Source organism: Trichechus manatus, unplaced genomic scaffold (genome assembly GCF_000243295.1).
Source record: "Trichechus manatus latirostris isolate Lorelei unplaced genomic scaffold, TriManLat1.0 scaffold00001, whole genome shotgun sequence".
NCBI lineage: Eukaryota > Metazoa > Chordata > Mammalia > Sirenia > Trichechidae > Trichechus > Trichechus manatus.
This window is the reverse complement of record NW_004443937.1, coordinates 16,878,063-16,899,620: the sequence shown is the minus strand read 5'-3', so window position 1 is coordinate 16,899,620 and position 21,558 is coordinate 16,878,063.

Below are 21,558 nucleotides of genomic sequence, written 5' to 3'. Positions count from 1 at the left end.
AGCTGACAGAGGAGAAGTGACAGACAAAGCTCTGTATATCATCAATCAGAACAAGGCCAGGGAGCGACCGAGGAACAAGCCATCAATTGCTCCTATGCAAGTTCAACTTGAAGCTGAAGAAAATTAAAACAAGTCCACGAGAGACAAAGTATGACCTTGAGCATATCCCACCTGAATTAAGAGACCATCTCAAGAATAGATCTGACGCATTGAACACTAATGACCAAATACCAGACAAGTTGTGGGATGACATCAAGGACATCATGCATGAAGAAAGCGAAAGGTCATTAAAAAGACAGGAAAGAAAGAAAAGACCAAAATGGATGTCAGAGGAGACTCTGAAACTTGCTCTTGAATGTAAAAGAATGAAACAGAAGATTTCAAAGGTGGCAGCTTGAGAGGACAAAGTAAAGTATTATAATGAAATGTGCAAAGACCTGGAGATAGAAAACTAAAAGGGAAGAACACACTTGGCATTTCTCAAGCTGAAAGAACTGAAGAAAAAATTCAAGCCTCGAGTTGCAATATTGAAGGATTCTACAGGGAAAATATTGAATGACATAGGAAGCATCAAAAGAAGATGGAAAGAATACACAGAGTCACTGTACCAACCATTTCAGGAGATAGCATATGATCCAGAATCACTGATATTGAGAGCAATTAGGGTCACATAACAATGTATGTATAAATTTTTGTGTGCAAGACTAACTTCAAATGTGAACTTAATTAAACTACACCAAAAAACAAACAAAAAGAATCGCTGATATTGAAGGAAGAAATCCAAGTTGCACTGAAGGCATTGACTAAAAACAAGTCCCGTTCTTGGGACGGTTCTTGAGCCAGGCTGTCCCCAGCTCGAGGCTGAGGAGGCTGGGGAAAGAGGGGCCTCAGTGAGTCTGTATGTCAGTCCCAGCCTAGACTTTCCACCTTTGCCTGTTACCGGAGAGGGTGGGGGAGGGCAGAAATACCAGTTGCCCCACCTCCACCCCTAGGCCCTGTTTTCCAGCGCCAGCCCAACAGTAAAGGCCAGAAGTGGGGGGCGGGTATCTCACCCCTCCTCCAGGGTGGGGCTTTGACAGGCTGGATCCAGTTTCTGGCAGGACTGGTTAGTCCAGGTGGCCCTGATGGACAGTGAGATAAGGTCTGTGCAGACTGGCTGGGCTGGGCAGGAGATCCAAGCTGGGCAAAGACTACGGGTGCCCAGACCCAGTCTGATTCAGATGTGGGATGGGATCTGCCACATCTGAGCCTCCCCTCCCCACCCGCAGTGAGAGGTGGCACAGAATGGGGTTGCTCAGGCAGGAGATGCTGCAGGTAAGAGTTTGTACAGGTCCCTGATGAGGTTCTGGAGCTGAGAGGCAGTACAGAGTGAGGTTGCCCCAGTGGGAGTTTGTGCGGGGTTCGTGGTCTGGACTGTCTCTATCTCTACCAGCCATTCTGGAAGTCCCTGGACCCAGCTGGGCCAGGTCACCCCTGTGGGCTTGGTTCTCATGGACAAGGGCATAGTGTGGTCCCAAATGTGGTCCTGCCAGCTATTACTACAACCTGTACCCATCCCACCCCCTTCCCTCATCAGTCTGGCTCTAGTGCCCTCTGCACAGTGTCCCTGCCAGCCTCAGCCAGGCCCAAAATGGGGCCTCAGAGAGTGGGTCTCTTTCATGGGTGCCTGGCTTCCAGCACCACCGCCAGGAATCTGTGGCCGTAGGCCTTGATGCCTAAGACCTAAGTGGTGCAAAGGGGGGGGTCCCTCAGCAGCCTCAGCCCTGCCCAGGTTCCCAGGGCAGAACCCAGGCCAGCCCCCCAGGCCCCATGTTGGATGGCAACAGTGACCAACACCAAGGAATGAACTTCCTGTGCTGGAGAGTCTCTGTTCCCAGCCCCCAACATCCCGCTACTTGGGGATCCACTCTTCACTCCTAAACTGCTGTGTCCCCGAAGCTGGCCTGTGGGGACTTTGGTCAGGCTTCTGGTCAGGCTCACCATGGGAGGCGTCAGCAGATGATGGGAAGGGGTGGGAGGGCAGAGCGGCCAGGATTCGTTGTCCAGCTACTCCTGGGCCAGGGCTGGCAGTGGCCTTTCCCCACCAAAGGCCATAGCCGTCAGGTGGGTGGCCCTCCCCCCAACTCCAGCTCCCACCGAGTTCTAGCACATACACACGCTCACACACCCACCTCTTCCTGGAGATTGTCATGGCTTCCTGCTGTCTCCCACTTCTCTGTCTTGGTTGGTGCCCTAAACAGTCCCTGGAAATAGCCCCTTCATTAAACCCTCCCACCTAGCTGAGTGACACCTCTGTCCTCCCAGGAGCCTGACCAGTAGACTTCTGTGATCCCAAAACAGTCCTAGGGGGCAGCACTTGTTGCCCCATTTTGTAGATGAGGAAACTGAGGCTCAGAAAGAACTCACTTCCCTGGAGGCCCTCCTTTATGGGACCTGGCAACTGAGCTGCACGTGACCTACCCTTCCACCTCTCCAAAACATCTGACCTGAGAAGCTGGAGACAGGGAGTGAGCACTCAGGCTGCCCTTGGGTCTGTTGGAGACCTCTGGCCCAGCCCCAGGTCCAGCTCAGAGTTAAGGAGGCCTTCTCCAGCTCCCAGGATCATTTGGGCTCCTCCAGCCAAAACTCCCCTGCCCAAGGGGAAGCAGGCCTCCTCCCCTGTCTGGAGCGAGAGTCCCCTTAGGAGAAGCCTGGGAGGAGGGGGCAGGCACCAGACCCCTCCAGGCACTGACTCACCTTCTCTTCTCCCATTTTCAGAAGTCCTGTGAGGTGGCCCTTGTCATTCCTGTTCTTCAGGTGAGGAAACAAGGCGCAGGACAAGAGCCAGGAAGTCGAGACTCTCTGGGACTCAATCTTGTATCCTTCCCACCAGAGCTGCCATTTAACCCTAAAGAAGCCCCCTGTAAGCCTCAGGAGGTCCTAACAGCCCAAAGAAGTGGATGAGCTGGGGGTAGTATAGAGCCAAGGGGCTAAGAGAATCGTGGACACTTGCCTGAACCACCACAGGAGTGGAGCAGTTGTCCCCACAGTTTTTAGCTTGGGCCTTGAAAGAGGGCACCAGGCCTCCCCTGGGGAAGGAGGTTTCAAGCTGCCTACCCCAGGGCCCTACACCAGTCACTCCAGCTTCAAGGCTCATCCTAAGTTGTGGTGGGGCCATCTGCAGCCCTAACATGAGTTTGCACTCCCCAGCCCCAGGACTCCTCCTGGCCCACACTGATGCTTTTACCTGGGCCAGGGGTGGGGAACAGAGGACAGGGACAACGGTTATGCATTCTTCTTGTTCCTATAGATGCCTCCCCATCCTGCCTCATGTAAGGACCCCATTGAAGGAGCCCATCATTCCTCTGGACAGTAGTGTCCCTCATTCTCAGCCCAGACCCTGAGAAATGTGCCCGAGGGCCCATCTTAGACTGGGTTCCCTGAACTCAGAGCATGAGGAGAGAGAGAGGTCTGCGTATAGGAAGTTTATGTGGGAAAGTGATCCCAGGGAACAGGAGTGGAGAACAGAGCGACTGAGATAGGGAAAGCCAGCTTAAGGATGTGTCATTGAACCGGCCACCAAGTCGGCAGACTGATGCCCAATTCCACAGGACCAGCTGAGGAACTTTGTGAGGTATGTGGGAACTGTCTACCTAAGGGACAAAAGAGAGAGACATATATCCACACGGTCCCGCCCATTGTGTTCCAGAGTCCAATTCAAGGTGGTAGGCAGCCTCAACCTCTGTCAGGGGTGTGTGTGTGTGTGTGTGTGTGTGTGTGTGTGTGTGTTTTAGAGGAAAGCTCACTTATTTGACTGCAGAGCAGAATTTGCAAAGAGGTGTTGAGGCAGGGACAGGAATCAAGTAGATTCCCAGTTTGGCCTGAGTCAAATCTATACACTATATACATTTTCAGAAAATGTTCAGATGCATAGCAAATGTGCATTTCTGTAATTCAAAGTAGCTTAGACATGATTGGTAAGATAGCATAATGTCAAAATAACATCAAATTTGCTTTGGTTCATACATGATGTTCCCAGAAATTAGTTTTTACACTGCCAAGTAGCAGCAGCTGAACAAGTATATGAATGTAATGGAACACAGCAAGAGACAGAAGAATATAGGACTGTTCATGATCCCCATTCATCCCACACTTTTACTCTTGGCTCAACTTGGCCACTTCCTCTGTTAGGTTTTAACGTAAGAGACTTTGTGGAATGAGCTACAGCCCACACTGATGCACTTGGTCTCAAAGCTTTAACTGATACTGTCTCCCTCCACCACCCATTCTTTATTTCTCTCACCTATGGCCAGCACCTCAGCTGCTCTGAGCTGATGGTTGGGTGGGACGCCCAGCTCTTCACCAAGGGGTCTGTCTCATCCTTGTCCAGCCATGGTTCCTGTGATTGCCCATTTATCATTATTACCAAGCACGGAAGGACAAAGAGGAGCCCCAGAGAATTCCCTGAGTTCCAGATATCCATTTCCCTGCCACCGTTGTGAAGGATCTGGGCTGAAAGCAGAGAACACCAGAAAGATGTTTACCTGTGTTTTACTGACTATGTAAAGGCATTCGACTGTGGGGATCATAACAAATTATGGATAACATTGCGAAGAATGGGAATTCCAGAACGCTTAGTTGTGCTCATCCAAAACCTGTACATAGACCAAGAGGCAGTCGTTAGAACAGAGCAAGGGGATACTGCCTGGTTTAAAATCAAGAAAGGTGTGCAGTGGGGTTGCATCCTCTCACCCTACTTATTCAATCTGTATGCTGAGCAAATAATCCAAGAAACAGGAGTATATGGAGAAGCATGTAGCATCAGAATTGGTGGAAGACTCATTAACAACCTACAATATGCAGATGACACAACCTTGCTGCTGAAAATGAAGAGAACTTGAAGCACTTACTGATGAAAATCGAAGACTGCAGCCACCAGTAAGATTACGCCTCAACATAAAGATAACAAAAATCTTCACAACTGAACCAGTAAGCAACATCATGATAAATGGAAAAAAGATTGACATTGTCAAAGATTTCATTTTACTTGGCTCCATAATCTATGCCTACGGAAACAGCAGTCAAGACATCAAAGGACATATTGCATTGGTTAAATCTGCTGCAAAAGACCTCTTTAAAGTGTTAAGCAAAGATGTTACTTTGAGGACTACGGTGTGCCCGACTCAAGCCATGGTATTTTCAGTTGTCTCATACGCTTGCAAAAGCTGAGCAATGATAAGGAACACTGAAGAAAAATTATGGTATTGGCAAAGAATATTGAATGTACCATGGACTGCCAGAAGAATGAACCAATCTGTCTTGGAAGAAGTACAGCCAGAGTGCTCCTTGGAAGTGAGGATGGTCAGACCTCGTGTCACATACTTTGCACATGTTATCAGGAGGGACCAGTCCCTGGAGAAGGACATCATGCTTGGTAAAGTAGAGGGTCAGCAAAAAAGAGGAAGACCCTTGATGAGGTGGACTGACACAGTGGCTGCAACAATGGGCTCAAACATAACAACAATTGTGAGGATGGTGCAGGACCGGACAGTGTTTTGTTCTGTTGTACACAGAGTTGTTATGGGTTGGAACTGACTCCACAGCACCTAACAACAACAACACTATGTAACAGCAGTCTCTCTTCTCGTGGTAATCTGAGTTGATTATCACACCAGCAAATTAACTACCAGGCAGTGGCTGTAGCTTCAAGTTCAGTGGAATATATACCATGTCTTCCCCACCCCACCAGACCCCAGCCCCGAACCAGGACCTCTAATCTGGCAGAGCCTAAGGTTGTGGGGCAGGAAGTGCACATTCTGCAAGAGGAAATGATGGTGAGAAAAGTCCCGGTGCAGCGGTCAAACATTTGACTGCTAACCAAAAGGTCGGCAGTTCGAATCCACCAGCTGCTCCTTGGAAACCATATGAAGCAGTTCTACTCTGTCCTGTAGGATCACTATGAGTCGGAATCAACTTGATGGCAAAGAGTTTGGGTTTTTTTTGTTTCTGGTGGGACATAGCACCCTTTATCAGCCTTGGCTCAGTGCAACTCATGGCAACCCCATGTACAATAGAAGGACATGTTGCCCCATCCTGTTCCATCTTCATGACCGTTGGTATGCTTGAGTCCATAATTGTGGCCACTGTGTATTCTGAGTGCCTTCCAACCTAGGGGACTTGTTGGACAATATTCTGTTGTGATTCATAGGATTCTCCTTGGCTAATTTTCCAAAGTAGATTGTCTTAGTCTGGAAGCTCTGCTGACACCTGTCCACCATGAGTGAGCCTGATAGTATCTGAGATACCAGTGGCATCACTTCTAGCATCATAGCAACATGCAAGCTGCTGCAGACAAACTGCCGGATGGTGGTTGGTGCATACACTGCATCCTGAAGGACAATACCCCAGCCCCTCAGGATGTGGTCTCAGGCTGGCACCTTAGCTAACCCCTTGACAGACCCTTCCTATCAGGCCAGCTCCTCTGGGCGATATAATACAGAGTGATCAATGAACCTGCGGTTCTACGCCCATCGTCACATCTCCTTTATGGTAAAATGGGTCACTTGGTCGCAGGCAATATTGTGCAGGACACCGGGGCCCCATGAGAGGAAACAAAAAAGTCCTGTTTCTGTGGAGTCGATTCCGACTCGTAGGGACCCTATAGGACAGAGTAGAACTGCCACATAGGATTTCCAAGTCTGTAATCTTTATGGAAGTAGACTGCCACATCTTTCTCCTGCACAGTGGCTGGTGGGTTCAAACTGCCGACCTTTCGGTTATAACCGAATGCTTTAACCACTGCAATACCAGGGCTCTTTCCTGAGAGAACTAAGCCCTAATGAGTTAACGTCTCTCTGGTGGGCATAGAATGGTACTAATTATGTTCCGTCCTTGGGTAAATTGAGAAAATAATCACTTAAATCATTTTCTGTGTTCTTGGTTCAAATGGGAAATCAGTTGAGAAGCCATCAATCCCAGCTAAGAACCTTTGCCATCAGAGCTCTGTGAGCCATTGGGTGGTGATGCTAGTGCAGACCCTGCAGGCCAGAAAGGCAAACCAAAGCGGGTGTTAGTTCTAGCGAAGATAAGTTGCTGCCCTCTCCAGGGTGGAAAGGGTCCAATGTAAGCAACTATCTTAGTTATCTAATGCTGCTGTAATAGAAATACCTAAGTGGGTGGTTTGAAAAAACAGAAATTTATTTTCTCACAGTTTAGGGGGATAGAAGTCCGAATTCCAGGTGTCGGCTCTAGGCAAAGGCTTTTTCTCTCTGTTGGCTCTGGGTGAAGGTCCTTGTCTCTTTTCGGCTTGTATTTCCTGGTTCCTTGGAGATCTTATGTGGCATGGCATCTATTTTCCCCCATCTTGGCTTGCTTTCTTGTTTGCTCAGTCTGCTTTTATATATGTCAAAAGAGATTGATTTAGGACGCTCCCTACAATAATACTGCCTCATTAACATAACAAAGAAACTCCATTCCCAAATGGGATTATAACTACAGGTATAAAACCCATTGCCATGGAGTGGATACCAACTCATAGTGGCCCTATAGGACAGAGTAGAACTGGGGTTTTCTTTACGGAAGCAGACTGCTACATTTTTCTCCCATGGAGCAGCTGGTGGGTTCGAACTACCGACCTTTTGATTAGCAGCCGAAAGGTATAGGGGTTAGGATTTACAAGACACATTTTTGGGGGATACAATTCAATCATAATACCAACGTATCATCTCGTAGCTGATGAATCCCCTTAAGGGATGATGCTAGACCAAGGACTCAGCTGTGGGAAGGCCGGGCACTTAGCAGCAACAGGAGCCACTGCGGCTGGGCCCAGCATAGACACCACCCCTGCCACCATGGCTACTCTGTTCCTAGGCCCATTGTGCAAATGCTGTGTGGCCAAGGACACGGGCTGGTTTCCACTTGGTGGTGATCTTCCTGGATGGTAGATGCATACATTTGGTGCCCACCTGTAATTTAATCCCATCTTCCTTGTCTCAGATCTTCCAGTCTTGCTCCTTTCAGTCCCATGAGCAACGAGACAAACCACTGACTACTGCCCAGAAACCCATGTCTATGCATTCCTTGGACTACTTGCCCTCCATATGAAGTGAGTGATCATATACTGCTCATGGTGCTGCCCTCTGGGGCTACTTCTGTTTGCCACTCTCCCGTACGGACACTCCTGGGGGCAAGGGTGGGGGGCGGCTGTAGTATGGCAGGGTCCCTATTTGGTTGGCAGACCATCTGTGAGCCAGGCCCAGGTCTTTTCCTCCCCATCAGTTGACTTTGGGAGCCCTCCCATGGAGCTGTAGGAGAGGAGAGAAAGGGGTGTCAGAACCACAGAGCGAGGCACATGGGCATCTAGGCCACCTCTTTATGTCTTTACACCTGCTCAGGCCTAATTCTGAATGTTCCTTTTCCATCAGACAGCAGATTGCAGCTGCAACTGCCGGGTTTATGACTCAGTGAATCTTATCATGTCCAGCTCGTGATCGCCAGTTCCTGTCACAGCACCTGGTGTCCCGGGGTCAGAAGCTGGGTCTCCACTAAAGGCCCTCCTTCCAGAAGCTGCCTTTAGAAGAGCCTGGCTTTGTTGCTGAGCTCTAGGCGTCTGCACTGGAGCTTCCTGTCCAGTCTGCAAGTCCTGTGACCGTGGGGAGGCAGCTTGCGCCCTAGGCTGAGCCTGGTGTTTTGGACCTATCAGAACTTGCCGCCTTTAATCACCACCTGGTGAATGGTCAGAGCAGGATTCCCAGGTATGATATCTGCTACATCTAAAATCCAAGGAGGCCCATCGAGTGCTGTGCCTCTTCCACAGTTGTTGTAAGATGCAACGGTCTGTCCACTTCCCAGCATGCTCCAGGCCTTGGAATCCCTAAAACCTTTCCTGATATGGCAAGCCTCTGACTCCTCACGAGATCTCTCTAACCCTGAGGAGCAAGAGTGTCCTACGAAGGTAACTTGGGTGCTTGCCACAGCCAGCTCACCAGGTCTCAGGAATATGTCATCATCGATAAAGTGGACCAGCACAATATTCCGTGGACATCGAGACTTCAGCGGTTCTTTCAGTGGCATGTTAAAGATTTTTCAGTCCTATTAAATACAGTTGAAATTAAATTAATATTTTGACATTTTGAAATTGCAAGTAAAATAATATGATTCTGTTTTTATACAAATGACTCCATCTACGTAGTTTCTAGCAACCATCTTGGGGTATATATGTGGAAAAAGGCATCCAGAATTGTGTTCACTCCAAGGTTAATGATGATCGAAATAATTGGGTGGTGGGCCTTGGGAGTGATTATTTAATTTTGCTGTTGTATTTTTCTGTGTAGTTTAAATTTTAAAACTAAACATGCTTAATTTTCATTAATTAACATTTTAAAATTCAGTAAAAATTTGATGAGTGCACCATGTATGCCAAAGTGCTGGAGTCAGGCGAGTTTGGATGGGATCCTTCTAGAGCTGCAGGGGCTGGTGTGGAGAATGGGGAAGGGGTGCAAGGAAGGGTTGATCCTGAGGACAGTCAGACGACGTGATGGCTGGTGTCCCCAGAAGTGAGTGAGGAGCTGAACTTAAGATGAAGGCTTGCAGAACAAAATAGTTTCTCATTTAACAGTTACTACAAATGTTGCCCTATGACAATGGTTAACAATCTCACAACACATCAATAATATCCTTAGGGAGCTGAACTTTTGTGTGGTTTGGGTCCAGGTTCACATCAAGGAAACATGATCTGGTGGGAGGGTGGTGAGGACAGTCCCAGCCTTCCAGAAGCTGGGGTGCAGAAAGCAGGTCCAGATTCCAGGACAGGAGCTGATGGAACTGGACAGAGGCAGCATCCAGCCAAGCAAGCTAGAGATGAGCAAGGGCTTCAGTGCCATTAAAACAGACACAGTGGGCAGGAGGAATAAAAAACAATAGCAAATACTATGTGGCCCTTAGTATGAGCAGGTTCTAAACACTTCTTCCCTATTAGCTCATTCAATCTTCCAAGCAACCCTATGAGGTGGGGCCTATTATTTCCTCCTTTCCTCCATTTTACAGATGAGGAAACTAAGGCAAGGAAACATTTAGTAACTTGCCTGAAGAAAACAGAGTCTAGATCTAGACATGGGACCAGCACTAATTCACTCATTCATTTATTCAACAAATATTTCCCTGTGCCTGATGCTGTTTCTGTGGAGTCCTGGTGGTGGAGTGGTTAAGCGCTTAGCTGCTAACCAAAAAGGTTGGCAGGTCGAATCCACCAGCCACTCCTTGGAAACTCTATGAGGCAGTTCCACTCTGTCCTATAGGGTCGCCATAAGTCGGAATCAACTCGACGGCAATGGGTTTTTTTATGGATGCTGTTTCTGGTACTAAAGAAATAGAAGTGAGCAAACACATACGCCTCACACCCATTCAAGGACTTTCCAGTCTAGTGAGGAAGAAACACATTCAACATATAAGCACACACATATATTGTTACAAGTAATAATACCTGCCATGAAGTAAGAGTTTACAAGGCTTGGCTGAAGAATAAGGGTAAGGATCCCAGAACAAAGGATATTATAGCTTAACCCTGAAGAATGCACAGAAGTTAGGAGTTGAAGAAGGTTCTGGGCAGAGGGAACAGCATGTGCAAGAGCCCTGTGGTGAGCAAGAGATTAGTTCATTAGAGACCCCAGAAGGAGAGAAGCATGGCAAGAGAATAGTAAGAGGGAGTCTGGTGGGAGATGGGAACAAAGAGGTGTACAGTAGCTCCATCCTTAAGAACATTATTGGCCAAGATAAGGAGTTTGGGTTTTATTCTTGGTGCATTGGGAAGCAATTGGAGGGTTTTAGGCAGGGCAATAACATACACTGATCCACATTTTCACAGAACACTTTGACTACAGTATGGAGGGTGAATTAAAATAGGGCAAAGGAGGAAGCAGAAAGCCCTATTAAGAGACTATTGTAGCAGTGTGGACAAGAGATAATGGCTGCCTCAACCACTGTAATGAGGGTCTGTCCCTCCTTTAAGAAGAATTCTTGGAGACTTAGTATTGTTAAGATGTTAATACTATCCAAAACAATCTATAGATTCAACTCAATTTCCATCAAAATTCCAACAGCCTTCTTTGCAGAAATGGAAGAACCAGTCTTCAAACTTATATGAAATTGCAAGGGGCTCCAAATAACCAAGACAATCTTGAAAAATAACAGAGTAGGAGGACTTACCCTTCCTGAGTTCAAAACATATTATAAAGCTACAGTAATCAAAACAGTTTGGTACTGGTATAATAATAGGCATGTAGACCAATAGTATAGAATTGAGAGTCCAGAAATAAACTCATACATCTATGGCCAATTGATTTCTGACAAGGGGGCTAAGGCCCTTCAATGGGGGAAAGAATAGTCTCTTCAGTAAATGATGCTGGGACAACTGGATCTCCACATGCAAAAGAATGAAGTTGGACCCATGCCTCACACCATATATAAAAATTAACTAAAAATGGATCAAAGACCTAAAGGTGAGAACTAAAATCATAAAATTCTTAGAACAAAACATAAGAGTAAAGTTTTAGGACCTAGGTTTTTTTTTTTTCTTTTTTTTTCTGCAGTGGATCTTTGATAGGACACCAAAAGCATGAGCAACAAAAGACAAAGTAGATAAATTGGACTTTATCAAAATTAAAAATATTTCTGCATCAAAGAATTTTATCAACAAAGTGAAGAGACAACTTACGGAATGGGAGAAAATATTTGGGAACCATATATCTGATAACAACAAAAAGATAAACCCAATTAAAAAATGGACAAAGGACCTGAATATTCATTTCACCGAAGAAGATATACAAATGGTCAATAAGCACATGAAAAGATGCTCAATATTATTAGTCATTAGGGAAATGCAAATCAAAGCCACAATGAGATACCATTTCACACCCCCTAGGATGGCTATTATCAGAAAAACAGAAAATAACAAGCGTTATCAAGGATGTAGAGAAATTAGAATCCTCATCCATTGTTAGTGGGATTGTAAAATGGTGTAGCCGCTGCAGAAAATAGTGTGGCAATTCCTCAAAAAGTTGAACATAGAATTACCTTATGACTCAGTAATCCACTTGTAGGTATGTACCCAAAAGAAGTGAAAGCAGGGACTCAGATAATTACACACCAATGTTTACTTTAGCTTTATTCACAACAGACAAAAGGTGGAAACGACCCAAGTGTCCATCAACAGAATGAATGAATAAATAAAATGTGGTATATACATACAACAAAATATTATTCAGCCATAAAGAGAAATGACATTCTGATACATGCTACAGCATGGATGAACCTTGAAAACATTACGCAGAGTGGAATAAGTCAGACACAAAAAGACAAATATTGTATGATCCCACTTACATGAAATAACCAGAACAGGCAAATACATAGAAACTAAGCTTATGAGTGGTTATCAGAGTGGGTAAGAGGGGAAATGGGAGCGGGGGTATTGCTTAAGGGGTACTGAGTTTCTGTTAAGGGTGATGAAAAATTTGGAAACAGATAGTGGTAATGGTTATACAATATGGCGAATGAAATTAATGTCACTGAATTGTACATGTAAAAATGTTTGAAATGGTAAATGGCAAATTGTTTCATCACAATAAAATTTAAAAAAAAGAAAGAAAAAGACTTCCTGAAAGCCCCTCTCCCCACCCTTCCACTTACATCTCGTTAGCTAGAACTTAGTCTCAGGGCAACACCTAGCTGCCAGGGAGCCTGGGAAATGTGATCTTTATTCCAGGTGACCTTGTGCCCACCCAAGAATTTGGCATTCAGTTTCTAAGGAAGAAAGGAGGAATGGATCGAGGCAGACAGCTAGAAGTCTCTTCCATTGTGATTTAGAGTTGATGGTCGTGATATAACACTGATGGTGATGGTGGTGGTGAAGGGTTAGGTTATAGGTGATGGTAGAGGTGGAAGATGGTAATGCTGGTGCTGAGGGTGGTAGTGATGATGACAATGCTTGTGAGGCTGATGGTGGTGTTCCTGGTGGTGGTGCGGCCAACAATGGTTGGCATGGTGGGGGTTCAAGTGGTGGTTGTGATTCCAAGATGATCATGAAGATGTGTTGGTGGTAGAGGTAATGGTTGTGTTGGTAGTGTATGGTTGATGGTGATGTTTGTGGTAATGGTGATGGTGATGTTTATGGCAATGGTGATGGTGTTGCTGACACTGGTAGTAATGGTAGTCTTTGGAATGATGGTGCCGGTGGTGATGGAGATTGTGTTTAATGGCATTTTTATAGGTGGAGATGGTGATTGTGATGTTGTTGTTAGGTGCTGTCGAGTTGGTTCTGACTCATAGCAACCCTGTATACAGCAGAACCAAACACTGCCAGGTCCTGCTCCATCATCACAATCGTTGTTATGCTTGAGCCCATTGTTGCAGCCACTGTGTCAATCCATTTCATTAGTCTTCCTCTTTTTTGCTGACCTTCTACTTTACCAAGCGTGATGTCCTTCTCCAGGGACTGATTCCTCCTGATAACATATCCAAAGTATGTGAGACATAGTCTCGCTATCCTTGCTTCTAAGGAGCATTCCGGTTGTACCTCTTCCAAGAAAGATTTGTTCATTCTTTTGGCAGCCCATGGTATAGTCAATATTCTTCGCCAACACAATAATTCAAAGTGTCAATTCTTCTTCAGTCTTCCTTATTTATTGTGTAGCTTTTGAACACATATGAGGCGATTGAAAACACCATGGCTTGGGTCAGGCGCACCTTAGTCTTCAAGATGACATCTTTGCGTTTTAACACTTTAATGAGGTCTTTTGCAGCAGATTTGCCTAATGCAATGCCAATTGTTTGATTTTTTGACTGCTGTTTCCATGGATGTTGATTTTGGATCCAAGTAAAATATAATCCTTGACAACTTCAATCTTTTCTCTGTTTATCATGATGTTGCTTATAGGATTTTTGTTTTCTTTATGTTAAGGTATAATCCATACTGAAGGCTATAGTCTTAGATCTTTATCAGTAAGTGCTTCAAGTCCTCTTCACTTTCAGCAAGCAAGGTTGTGTCATCTGCATAATGCAGGTTGTTAAGGAGTCTTCCTCCAATCCTGATGTCCCATTCTTCATATAGTCCAGCTTCTTGGATTATTTGCTCAGCGTACAGATTGAATAAGTATGGTGAAATGATACAACCCTGACACTCACCTTTCCTGACTTTAAACCACGCAGTATCCCCCTGTTCTGTTCCAACGACTGTCTCTTGATTTTTGTACAGGTTTCTCATGAGCACAGTGAAGTGTTCTGGAATTCCCATTCTTCACAATGTTATCCATAATTTGTGTTGATGATATGTTTGTGCTGGTGGCAATAGGGGTGCTTGTGGCAATGGTGATTGTATTAGTTTCCTAGGGCTGCCATAAAAAAAATACCACAAACTAGGTGGCTTAAAACAACAGAAATGTATTCTCTTACAGTTCTGGAGGCCAGAAGTCTGAAATCAAAGTGTTGGTAGGGCCATGCTTTCTCTGAAGGTTCTAGGGGAAGATCCTTCCTTGCCTCTTCATTAGCTTCTGGTGGTTCCTGGCAACCCTTGGCATTCCTTAGCTTGTAGATGTATCACTCCAATCTCTGCCTCTGTTTTCACATCTTCCTTCTGTGTGCATTTGTCTCTGTCTCTTCTTTTATAGGGACACCGGTCATATTGGATTAGGGTCTACCCTACTCCAGTTTGATCTGATGTTAACTAATAACATCTTCAAGGATCCTATTTCCAAACAAGGTCACATTCACAAGTACTGGGGGTTATGACTTCAACATATCTTTTTGGGGGGACACAATTTGACCCATACCAACGATGTTGCTAATGCTCAAGGTGATAGTAATGTTTGGGTGATGATGGTGGCAATGATGGTGCTTATGTTGGTAGTGGTGACGGTGTTTGTACTGATGGTGAGGGGGGTGTTTCTATGTTTGTGTTAATGGTGATGATTTTGCTGAACATGATGATGATAATAATGTTTGTGGTGATGGTGTTAGTGGTAGTGGTGGTGGTGGTGCCAGTAACGTTTGTGTTGGAGGTAATGGGTATGGTGGTGATGATGGTGTTTGTGCTGGCAGTGAAGTTGATGTCTGTGGTAATGATAAATGATTTTGCTGACACTCATAGTAATGACTGTAATGGTGATAGAATGTTTGTGGCGATGCTGATGGGGATAGTGGTGGTAATTGTAGTAAGGGTAACGATGGCAAGAGTGTTGATGATGATTTTAATTGCTCAGTTCCCACTTATCTCAGAGCCAGAAAGTGGGATTGGACTTCTTGCTCTTTCATTTACTTTCTGACTAGTACTCCTTTTCCTCATGCAAAAACAAACTCCACAGTCAAACTTCCCCCACTGAGCGTCACATCACAAGTTTATCCCTCCACCCCTGATCTCCCAGTCACTCCTCCTCATGCACTGAAGGGTTTGGAACCTGGCTCATAGTCTACCCATCAATCCCAAGCTGTCCCATCTTCCTGGGGAATTTAATGTCCACCTGGACAATCTGTCCAATGCCTCATCTTTGACTGCCTCATCTTCAGTAACCTTCTCCTACTCCTTCCCAGGATCACTGATTCAAACACCCCATACCTTCTCACTATCCAGCTGCTTTGTTTAACCATTTCTGGTTTGACTGTTCTTTCCCTCATTGGCTCCTTCATTCCATGGACCCCTCTACTTTTATCACTCATCAGCCTCCTCTTTTTCTTCAGTTTCCCCTTAACCAGATCAAAGCCGAGGGCCTATCATTGCAATAGCCTGCTTGCCAGTACTTTACACTCCCTGCCCCATTGTCTTTTTGTGGTTGCAATCATTGTATTAATTATCTATTGCTGGGTAATTATCCAAATGTGTCATATTTTGTGGAACGCTTTTGTGTAAAAAGTTAGCAGCTTAAAACAATAGTAAGCATGCATTGTATCACATAATTTCTGTGGGTCAGGAATCCAAGAGTAGCTTGGCCTGGTGATTCTGATACAGGGTCTCTCATGAAGTTGCAGTCAAGATGTTGGCTGAAACTTCAGAGCTGGGGTGGTGAGGGAGATGAGAAACGCTGACTATCTGCCCCTCCTGGGGAGATATCATATCCTTTCACTGGTTGCTGAGGGGAGATGGAGCCCTATTTTCTTGGTGGCATCTGCCCAGACTGGAGCTTCCACCATCAAGCTGAGATAGGAAGAAAGGAGAAAGGGATCAGATTATGGGTCAAGTGCCTTAGACTCCCACTGCTCTTACCAAGATTTTAAAGATTTTCTTGAATAAATGTTTCTTCATTTGCTGTGTGCCCTTAGAACAATTTACAGAGAATTTAATTTTTTTTTTTTTTTTTTACGTATAATTTTCACTAGCTATGGTTGTTTTGAGCTCTTGTGGTACAGTGGTTAAGCACTCAGCTGCTAACCAAAAGGTCAGCGGTTTGAACCCACCAGCTGCTCTGAGGGGGGAAGATGTGAGAATCTGCTTCTGTGAAGATCTGCAGCCTTGAAAAACTATGTGGCAGTTCTACTTTGTTGTGTAAGGTCACTCTGAGTAGATTCCGGCAACAGGTACGTTTGTTTCATCGGGGAGTGGGTCCATAGGGATCTTCACACTACCGTTCCAGAAGCAGAGCTCCCAAAGCTTTTTAAAGAGGGGTTTTAAGCACGATCAAAGATCTTTCTGGCTGTTGGGTGGAGAATGGATCAAAGAGAGATCAGAGTGGAAACAGACACACCAGTTAGGAAGTAAATATAGCTGTCCAAAAGAGAGATAATGGTGACTAAAATGGTAGTGTGGAGATGGTGAGATTGGCAAGGATCCTATCATTTATTCATCATTATAATCCTATCACCTAGTATGTAGTACATACTCAATAAATACTTGTTGAATGAAAAAAAATGTTGGTTGAGGCTACAGTCATCTAAAGGCTTGACTGGGAATGGCAGATTTGCCTCAAAATCCACTGATAAAATATGAAACAGGACATTCTTTGGGACAAACATCCAGTTTCTCAAACAAAGATATTGAAAGGAAAAACAGAGGGAAGGGAGATTTATAAATTCAAAGAGTTTACATCACGTAGCAACTAAATGCAATGTGTAAATCTTGCTTGAAACCTGTTTTGAATAAACCAACAATAACCAGGGAAATTTGAATAATGACCGGATATTTGAAGATATTACGATTTATTGCTTTTTATGTATGATAACGGTATTACGGTCATGATGTTTAAGTTGGACACAGCAATAGATAACTAATTTCATCTTTATGGATAAAATAATAAGTTGTCAGATTTGCTTCTAAATCGTCCAATGTAGGGAGAGTGGGTGGGAATATAAGTGAAATAAGATTGGCCATATGCTGGTAATCGTTGGAGCTGAATGACAGGTATAAGGAGGTGTATGAAGTTTTCTCTAGAATTTTATGTATATTTGATTTTTTCATAATAAAAATTTTAAAGAAGAAAAGAAGACTGTCCAGCCTCTGTTCCCCTGCCTCAGCAACTGAGAAGACAGTTTGGGATGGTCAAGGTTATATGTCAACTTGGCTAGGCCATGATTCTCACTGGTTTGGCAGATATTATGTAATAATCTTCCATTTTGTGATCTGATGTGAGTAGCCAATCAGTTGAAAGGAGGGTTTCCTTGAGAGTACGGCCTGCATCCAATATACATGGATGTTCTGGCAAAGCTTACTCTTTCTTGATCCTGCATTCGACTTGTCATCCTCTGACCTCTGGTTCTTGGGACATGAGCCAGCAGCCTACTGTCAGACCTGCTAATTTTGGGTTCATCAGCCCCTGCAACCACCTGAGTCAGGAGAAGCCTCCAGCCTGATGCCTGACCCACGGTGGTTTTACTCCTCTGGAGAAACCAGCCTGACATGGTTGTTCCAGGTGAAGCCACTGCGAAACGGTGGAGACTCTATTAGCCTGCATCCCTGAGTGACTGCAGAGCTGAGCCCAGGGCACCTGAGTGGGGCACACAGCATGAGCAAGCAACACGTTTATCATATTGAGCCACAAACGTTCTGTGGTTGTTACCTCAGAATTTAGCTCATCCTGACTAGTACAATTGCTCCCACACTTTTCTACTTCCTCTCACAGCTAAACAATTTGAGAGCATTATGTTCACTGCTTCTTTCTCTCAACCCCCACCTCTATCTGACTTCTGCCCCATCATGCCATAGAAATAGTTTGCACTGAGGTTAACAATGTCCTCCATGTTGCCAAAACCAACAGACACTTTCTAGGCCTCATCAATCATTCTTGACCCTCTTAGCAGTGTTCAGGATCATGGATTATTCTTTTCTACTCTTAGTTTCCATGTTACTACATGCTCCAATTTTCTCCCCAGCTCCCTGAAGCTCCTACTTTGTCTCCTCTGAAGGCTTATCCTCCTGTGCCTGGCCACTAAGTATGAGGACTCAATACTCTGTCATTGTCTTCTCATTCCATGCTCTTTCCCTGGTAATCTCATCTAGTACCTGTTTTCACTCACTCATTATGAGCTGATGACCTCAAAAGTGTATTCCCATACCTGAACTCCTCTCTGAGTCCAGATTCATAGATCCAACTGCTCATTTGAAAAATCTTGAGTGTCTCAAAGGCACCTCAAACCTAGCAAGTCCAAATCTGAACTTGTGTTCTTTTCCCAAACATGGACCTCTTCCACGTTCCCCATTTCAGTAAACAGCCACACTATCCATCTTGATACTTAGGCCAAAAATACGAAAGTCTGCCTTTACAATCCCCTTCTCCCTAATCAGATATCTGGCCCATCGTTGTAAAAATGGTGTGGGGGCGTCCGACCTCCTTGTCTAATTTCACAAGGGGGAGGAGAGAGAATCAAGAGCATCAGCGTAAGCCCATGGATGATCCCTGTGAGGTGGAGGTCAGACATACCTCCTCTCTCCAATCTTTTTACAAATTCTGACACCAGCCATCCCTTCCATTTCACTCTACTTCTCTGCTGGGTTCGGTAATTCATTGCAATAGCAGAACTTACAGACAATAATCACGATTATGGGATTTATTAGGGAAGTAACAGGTTACAACTCAGGATCAAGATCAACAGGCTACAACTCAGGGTCAGGATCAGGAAGCACGTAGGCAAAGTCTCTCTTGTTCAGTGCAGGGCAGCTCTCTCAGCTCCTCTTGGCAATGCAGGGCTTCTCTTGGCCCCCTGAGGACAGGATTCTCTCAGCCCCCTCAAAACAGGCCTCCTCTCTGGACCCTTGACCTTGCTCAGGCCTGGCCTCTGCCCTGCTCAGAAAAATGTTACAAAGCTCTTTAACTTTGCTGATAAGTGCCCAGAGGCACTCAACTCTGCTAGGAAGTCTTCTGCCCAAAGGTTCTCAGCTGTCTTGCTCCATGGGTCAGTACACCCACTGTAGCCACCTTGCTCTGTTGGCAAAGAAGCCCATCATACAGTCTCACGCTGGCATCCTGGTTCTGCTGCTGCCATTTCTCTGCTGCTGCTGCTCACTGTCTCGCACATCTCTGGTGTTACAACTCTCTCTCTGTCTCTAGGGTCTAGGAGGTTCAGTGGAGAGACCCTGGTTCCAGAGAAAATGGTCCAGTCTGGCTCTTCTTTCTTAGTGGCAATGAGATCCTCCCTTTCTGCCTCTGGGATGGCTCATTTTAAGCCTAGCAGGATGGCAAACTGACCAATCACTTCATTAGGGTTCCTACACCTTATTTGCGTGATCCCACCCCCACAAGGGTTCCACGCACCTTATATGCGTCGTTAGCAAACTGTCCAGTCCCCTTGGTGGGCCACAAGCACCTTATTTGCACAGTCACACCAATCACTGTGTGGGAGTTAGAAGACCATGCATGGCTAAAAGGGCCATATTAAGTAATTCACTGCACTGCAATCACTGAATACTATTGACCATGGAATCTATCTTATTCTGTCCATCTCCAGCAGCACCACCCTAGGTCAGCTGTTATCCTCTCCACTTGGACGACTGCAGTGGCCTCCTAACTGGGCCCCCTGCTGTCATGCTGGCCCCTTGTCATCCTTCTTTCAAACAGTTGTCAGAATAATCTTTTCACAATGCAAATCTGATTGTGTCACCTTCCTGCTTAAAACCCTTTAGTGACATCCCATTGCTCTTAAGATCAAGGTGACAACACTCATAGCAGACCCTGCACGGTCTGTTCCCTGCCAGCCTCATATCTTGCCACCATCCTCCTTGATTTCTGCCTTCCAGCCACATTGGTCCTCTCCCAGTCCCATATTCACATGTTCCCTCCTGCCACAGAGACTTTGCACACGCTAGTCTTTCCGCCTGATGAACTCATACTTGTCTTCCAGATCTTGGGAGCCTAGTCTCAAGGTATCTGTTCCTCATCTTCCTATCTGGGTCAAATTCCCCTAGAGAGTTTCATCGCATCTTGTCCATCTCCTTGTGGCACCTATCTGAGTAGTAGTTTTACAATTTTTGTTGTGATTATTTTATTAAAATCTATTTCCTTCACTAGACTGTAATCCATGTGAAGGTAGGAACGTCTTTGCTCATCATGAAGCCAATCGAATCCAACGTTCTGCTTGTTACATAGTAGGCATTCAAATATTTCTTGAGTAAATTAAGTAGTGGTGAGACTCTTCATGATGGTGTTTGGGAGCTGGTGATGGTAATGATGGTGATGACATTTGATGTGGTACTGCTAGTGGTGACAGTGGTGATAGCAATGGTGAAGGGGATGGTGATGTTGATGCAAAGGTAATAATGGTGATGGTGGTGACAGTGATGTTAACAGTGATGGTGATGGCAAGGGGAGTAGTAGTGCTGATGATGGTGATAAATTTTAATGGTAGTATTGGTGGCGGCAATGGTGGTGGTGGTGATACGATATGGCAGTGGTAATAGTGATGGTGATGGTTTTGATAATGGTTGAGGGGATGATGGTGGCAGTGATAGTGTTGGTAATGATGATGATGGTGGTGATGATGATGATAGAGATGATGGTAGTGAAGCTAATGATGGTGCCCACCCCCCTCCAAATAAGCTTGGACAATCATTCATTTGATCCGATTCATACAAGGAAGGAGAACTGTTGGAGCTGATCTATTCCAATGGCAGCAACCTGCAGAGACTGTCCATTAATGCCAGGAGCTTCCTGAGATTCCTGGTCTTCCCACAGGTGTTCTGCTTTTATTTCTCCTTTGACCCAGCCTACACTCATTTTATAAAGCCCCTCCTTCCTTTTATTAACTTACATTAGCTAGGATTGGTTACTATCCCTTGTAACCAGGGAACTCTCGTACAGAATGGGATGAAGAGGGGGTGGAATGGACTGAGAAGGAGCCACTTCCTTTTCACTCTTCTTTGCTAGTTCCTCCTCCTCTGCTTGGCCTCTGAATGTTCTTGGTCTTTCTCCATCTCTACTCACTCCCTAGGTGATCTCATCCATTCTCATGTCTTCAAATGCCATTGTATATGCTGATAAAGTTCAAAATTTCCATCTCTGTCCTGATCTTTCTTCTGCATCCCATACCCCTGTCTCCAATTGCTTACTGGAAAGCTCTTGCTTAGCTGCCTAACATGCATCTCAGACACAACACACCCCAAATTGAACTCCT